Source organism: Lactuca serriola, chromosome 5, assembly GCF_051521515.1.
Source record: "Lactuca serriola cultivar US96UC23 chromosome 5, Lser_US96UC23_V15, whole genome shotgun sequence".
Classification (NCBI taxonomy): Eukaryota; Viridiplantae; Streptophyta; class Magnoliopsida; order Asterales; family Asteraceae; genus Lactuca; species Lactuca serriola.
In genome coordinates, this window is record NC_136412.1 from 317,106,951 (window position 1) to 317,112,950 (window position 6,000).

The window sequence follows — 6,000 nt, forward strand, 5'->3', positions numbered from 1 at the left end:
AGAGAGGGGTAAAGGTTATACGGGTCAAGGAGGTACGTTTGGTAAGGGTACAGTGGGAGCGCTAAAGAGTGTCCGCATGGGTGTGGGAGTCGGGGGCAGAGTGCAGGAGCACGATCCGAGGGTGTTCACCGCAACAAACTTCGAGGACGAAGTCTAGCTTAAGTGGGGGAGAATTGGAACGCCCCGATTCTCGAATACCAATATATGGTTATAAAATCTCATGAATTCAAGATCTACTCGACGAGTTGGTTGCCTGACTCGTCGAGTAGCAGCGGGTTTGGGCCACGTGTTTAAGTGACCAACTCGCTGAGTCGGAAGAGTGACTCGACGAGTTAGAGCTGGAGGGTGAAACCCTAATTTCCGGGGTTTGGCACCCTATTTAAGGGATCATTAGCCTCCCTTAGTTCCTTTGCAGCCTCTTGAGAGTCCAAAAACCCTAATTCGTATGTGTGCTCCATATTAGTGTAAATTGCAAGACTGGAAAGAAGACCTTGATGCAAGCAACTTGAAGATCAACAAGTTGGAGGCAAGAACATTGGTGGGTCTGAAGTCTATCTCAGCTAGCTTCATTTGAGGTATCAATTCATGATCTTGGCCTCATTCCTTTCTAAATCTCTTTGGACGAAGTTTGGGCTTCTTGGCTTGGTTGTGAAGCTATTCTTGGGTATGAGCTCAGATCTGAAGTTGTAACGTCAAATCTGAACTCTCTTTGATTTGTAAGTCCATAAAGTTATCAGCTTGGGTAAGTATGGACCCATCCTTAAGTGTAAAACCCCATTCCAAGCTTGGTTTTGGCATTTTGAGTCATTAGAGCCTTGCATGCATGTAAAGTTTGCAACTTTACGTGATAAGCATGCCTTGGGAAGCTGGATCTGTAGTATGGAGCCATAGCAAGGATTAAAAAGCATCTGTATGGATGAAGGAATGAAGGGACTCGACGAGTCGCATGGTAGACTCGGCGAGTCACATGAATATGGTCATGAACTCGACGAGTTGGATGAACAACTCGGCGAGTCTGATGAAGATTGTCTTGGGCTCGGCGAGTGGCATGGTGACTCGGCGAGTTGGCAAGTTATGCAAGGAACTCGGCGAGTAGCTGAGGGTACTCGACGAGTTGAGGTCAACATGGACTGTTGACCTTGATAGTTGAATTTGACTTTGACCAAGGGTTGACCATTTTGACTTTTGAGGATAATTGGCAAGCAGGTATTTATGAATTGGATCTTTGATGGTTATAGTGTTGGAGTTTGGGGCGGTGTTTCGGGAGCGTGATTTCATGATTCAGTCCGACATTTACAAGGTGAGTTATCCTCACTATATCAACAGGATCTAAGGCACCAAGGCTGGCGCTTTTCTCAGATTGTATACTTGTATTTGTTTGATATGCTTATTGATCTGTTATATCGGCGTTCTGGTAAATTATGACGGTATTATGTTAGTGACATGGTTTAGGTCGGTATCCTGGTTAGGATTGTTGTTATGCTTGGTGATCTGTTAGATCGGGTTGACTGTTATATATCCATGCTAGTGTTATATGATATCAATGTGCACATGATTGTCCTGGTTAGGATGTTGCTATGTTAGTGACCGGTTAGGTCTGTACCCGGTTACTGGGATGTTGCTATGATTAGTGATCTGTTAGATCGGTTTGACTTTTATATGATATGAGTTAGAGTATGATACTTACGTGCACATGTTTGTTTCGTTGGGGGTTGGGTTGAGGCGGTCTTGCTTTGTGCTATAGGCCAACATACCTGGTGAGCAGCTAGGATAGGCTGTAGGCCCTGCGAGGTAGTCCATTCATGCCGAAGGCTCGGGAGCGGTCCAGTCAGGTTGAAGGCTCATTATGCATGATATTCGATATTTGTTGATAAAGTATGATTATGATTATGATTATGGTTATATGAGGTTGTTATTTTGGGGGTAACTCACTAAGTTTTCGGGCTTACAGTTTCAGTTTATTGTTTCAGGTTTAGCGGATGGCCGCGGGTAGGAGAAAGCATGACCGTACACTTCCTGTAACACCCAAATTTTCAAATAATTTTTCACATTTATAAAAACATGTTTTCATTCATTATTGTCATAAAAACATCATTGTATCACATAATCAATTCATAACATCACATCCCAAGATCAAAATATGTAAAAGCTCCTCGAGTGTGTACTGATCAAACCGGCGCCTTCCCGCGATCATCACTGGTACCTAAAACACATAACAGAACAATGTAAGCATAATTGCTTAGTGAGTTCCCCAAAATACCACACACAGCACATATTAGCCACTCGAGGCTACAACTCTGTTTGACCCTCTGGTCAATGTGTCTTAGTGGGACCCTCCAGTCCTATAACTCTGTGGGCCCTCTGGCCCTAACTCTATGCACCTTCCGATCCTAACTCTGAAAACTCTGGCACATACAAAGCATAAATCACATAGAAATCACATCACGCAAAAAAAATACAAAATACTCTGTCACATAACTCTAATTACCACTCTAGGTAAAGTATAGTGAGAAGACTCACCTCGGGTAACTCGGTAAAATCTCGAACTCTGAAAAATATGATCTACCTTTCACCTAATCATATGAAATAAACACTCTAAATCAATACATCCCTTAAGGCTAGGCTATTCCCTCTCTTAGTACTCTCAGAAGTGTAAAAGATTATTTTACCCCTCTCATGGCCCTAAGACCTAAAATTGACCAAACCCTAAAAGTCAACAAAAGTCAACTCCCCAGGTTACGCTGCGCGTACCACACATGTACGTTGGGCGTACCCAGTGTCTTCACAGAAAAAAGGGTGCACGACCCCTTACGCCACGCGTACTGGGATTACGCCCCGCGTAACTCCCATTTTTAGACTCTAAGCATTTTGGGGTCTTAATCAGTTAAGACCCACGTCCAACTTCTAGATCTGACCATTTCTAACCCTCTTAATCCATAAAGTTGGTGACTTTAAGACTTTGCATGGCTGGACAAGTCACTAACACCCATAACATTCCATTTCCCAACTCTAGAAAGCTCATAACTCAAGCATGACCTCATAACAATGACCAAGATGGCAACCTCATGGATCTATAACACAAATACCACTGAAATGGGACAGGTCTAGGTCCATAGAGTACATTACACTCATAAAGTCTCCACATTTGGGACTTTTAACCCTAGAAATGGTCCATGCAATCATCTAACCAAATAAGGAGGAAAGTTTTGAACTTTATACCTCCAAATGCAACTCCTTCCTCTGTAGATCTCAAATCCAAACTTGCACTTCAAGCTCTAGCCTCCACAAGCTCCTCTCCTTCTTCTTCACTAACACACCAAGGCACTTGTAGCTCCAAAACACTCACTCTCAAGCTAAGGATGATGGGAGGCTCTCTTAGGGTTTCACTCACTGATATGGAGGCTGAGAAATGAGCCTTAGCATCCATTATATAGTGCACAAGTCAAATATTAGGATTTGCGTCTGGACCCATTACGCCCAGCATAACCCTAGGTACGCCCAGCGTACCCAGACGAGTCCACATCCAAATTAAGCGCATACTCCCCAGCGTAACCCTAGGTATGCCCAGCGTACTCCCCAGTACGCCCAGCATACTCATTTGTTACAAGAACTCTTTCAAGGGACCACTTTTGACAACTTGACAAAATGGAAGGATATAATAGATTTACCTGGATTTTGGGATGTTACAATTCTCCCCCACTAGAACCAGACTTCACCCTCGAAGTCTCATGCCGAAAACAACTCCGGATGCTGCTCCCGCATCTCTGACTCCGGCTCCCAAGTCAGCTCGGACCCCTTCCAATGTTGCCACTGGACCTGAACCAATGGCACCTCCTTGTTCCTCATAACCTTGACCTTCTGGTCCAAGATCGCGATCGTTCTCTCAACATAATTCAGACCCGCGTACACCTGGATATCCTCCAATGGTACCATTGCCGACTCGTCAGCTATACACTTCCTCAGCTGAGACACGTGGAAGGTATCATGGATCTGGCTCAACTTTGCAGGTAGCTCCAAACGATATGCTACCCTGCCCACCCTCACGATCACCCTAAACGGTCCAATGTACCGGGGCCCCAACTTGCCCCTTTTCCTGAATCGGATCACTCGTTTCCAAGGAGACACTTTCAGGAGTACAAAATCACCAACCTGAAACTCGAGCTCGGATCGACGCCTATCCGCGTAACTCTTCTGGCGACTCTGGGCCGTCAGCAACCTCTGTCTAACCTGCTGTATCTTCTCTATCGTCTGAAGCACTATCTCAGTGCTACCCATTACTCGCTGCCCTACCTCTCCCCAACAGATGGGAGTCTGACACCTCCTCCCATACAACAACTCAAAGGGAGGCATACCAATGCTCATATGGTGGCTGTTGTTATAGGAAAACTCAGCCAAAGGCAGATACGTGTCCTAACTCCCTCCGAAGTCAAACACACATGCCCAAAGCATGTCCTTGAGCGTCTGAATCGTCCGCTCTCTCTCTCCGTCCGTCTGCGGGTGGTAAGCGGTACTGAAACGAAGCCTAGTACCCAACTCCTCATGGAACTTCTTCCAGAATCTAGAAGTGAAACGCACATCTCGATCTGACACAATCGAGATCGGCACACCATGTTGCGATACCACCTCTCTCACATACACTTCTACCAGCCTCTCTGCGGAAGAGATCTCACTGATAGCAAGAAAATGAGCGCTCTTTGTCAGCCGGTCGACGATCACCCAAATTGCATCGACGCCTCTCGCAGTCCTCGGCAATTTGGTGATAAAATCCATGGAAATATGTTCCCACTTCCACTGGGGAACCTCGAGTGGCTGCAACTTGCCATGTGGACACTGGTGCTCGGCCTTAACCCTGCGACAACTCAAGCACCTTTCTAGAAACCACACCACATCCCTCTTCATATAGGGCCACAATTAATCTCTTTTCAGGTCCAAATACATCTTAGTGGCCCCTGGATGGATCGAAAACCTCGACTTGTACGCCTCCTCCATAAAAATGGCACGTGCCCCTCCGTCAAATGGCACCCAAATCCGACCCTGGAAGGTCATAAGCCCCGGCTATCGGCAATGAACTCAGATATCTAACCAATCACCCGCTCTCGCTTGCAGTTCTCCAGTCTCATGGCCTCCACCTGGGCCTCCCGAATGGTATCCAACACCGGAGTCATCACTGTCAACCTCATACAAACATCTCGCAAAGGGGCACTCTCAGCCCTGCGACTCAAGGCATCGGCTAACACGTTAGCTTTTCCCGGGTGGTACAGGATCTGACACTCATAATCCTTTACCATGTCCAACCATCTCTTATGACGCATGTTCAGGTTGGGCTGATCAATCAGATACTTCAAGCTCTTGTGGTCTATGTATATGGTACACCGAACCCTATACAAATAGTGACACCAAATCTTGAGGGCGAACACAACAGCCCCCAACTCCAAATCATGAGTAGGATACCTCGTCTAATGAGGCTTTAGCTGCCTTGATGCGTATGCTATCACATGCCTTGATGCGTATCCTGAATGAATATCCGATAATATCCGGCCAACCCCAGGAAACTCTTGATCTCCGAAGGGGATCTCGGCACCTCCCAACTCATCACCGCCTCAATCTTGGCCGGATCGACCAATATCCCATTCTGGTTGATGAGGTGTCCAAGAAACTGGACCTCCCGTAACCAGAAATTGCACTTGGAGAATTTGGCGTAAAGCCTCTCCGATCTCAGAACTCTAAGGATCTCCCTCAAATGCTCCTCATGCTGCTCTCTGGACCTCGAATACACCAATATATCATCAATGAACACGATCACCGAACGATCCAACATTGGCCTGCACACCCTGTTCATTAGATCCATGAACGCCACCGGTGCTTTGGTGAGCCCGAAAGGCATCACCACGAACTCGTAATGCCCGTAACGAGTCCTGAACGCTGTCTTCTGGATATCCTCATCACGCACCCTCATATGATGATATCCAGACCTCAAATCAATCTTGGAGAACCAAGACG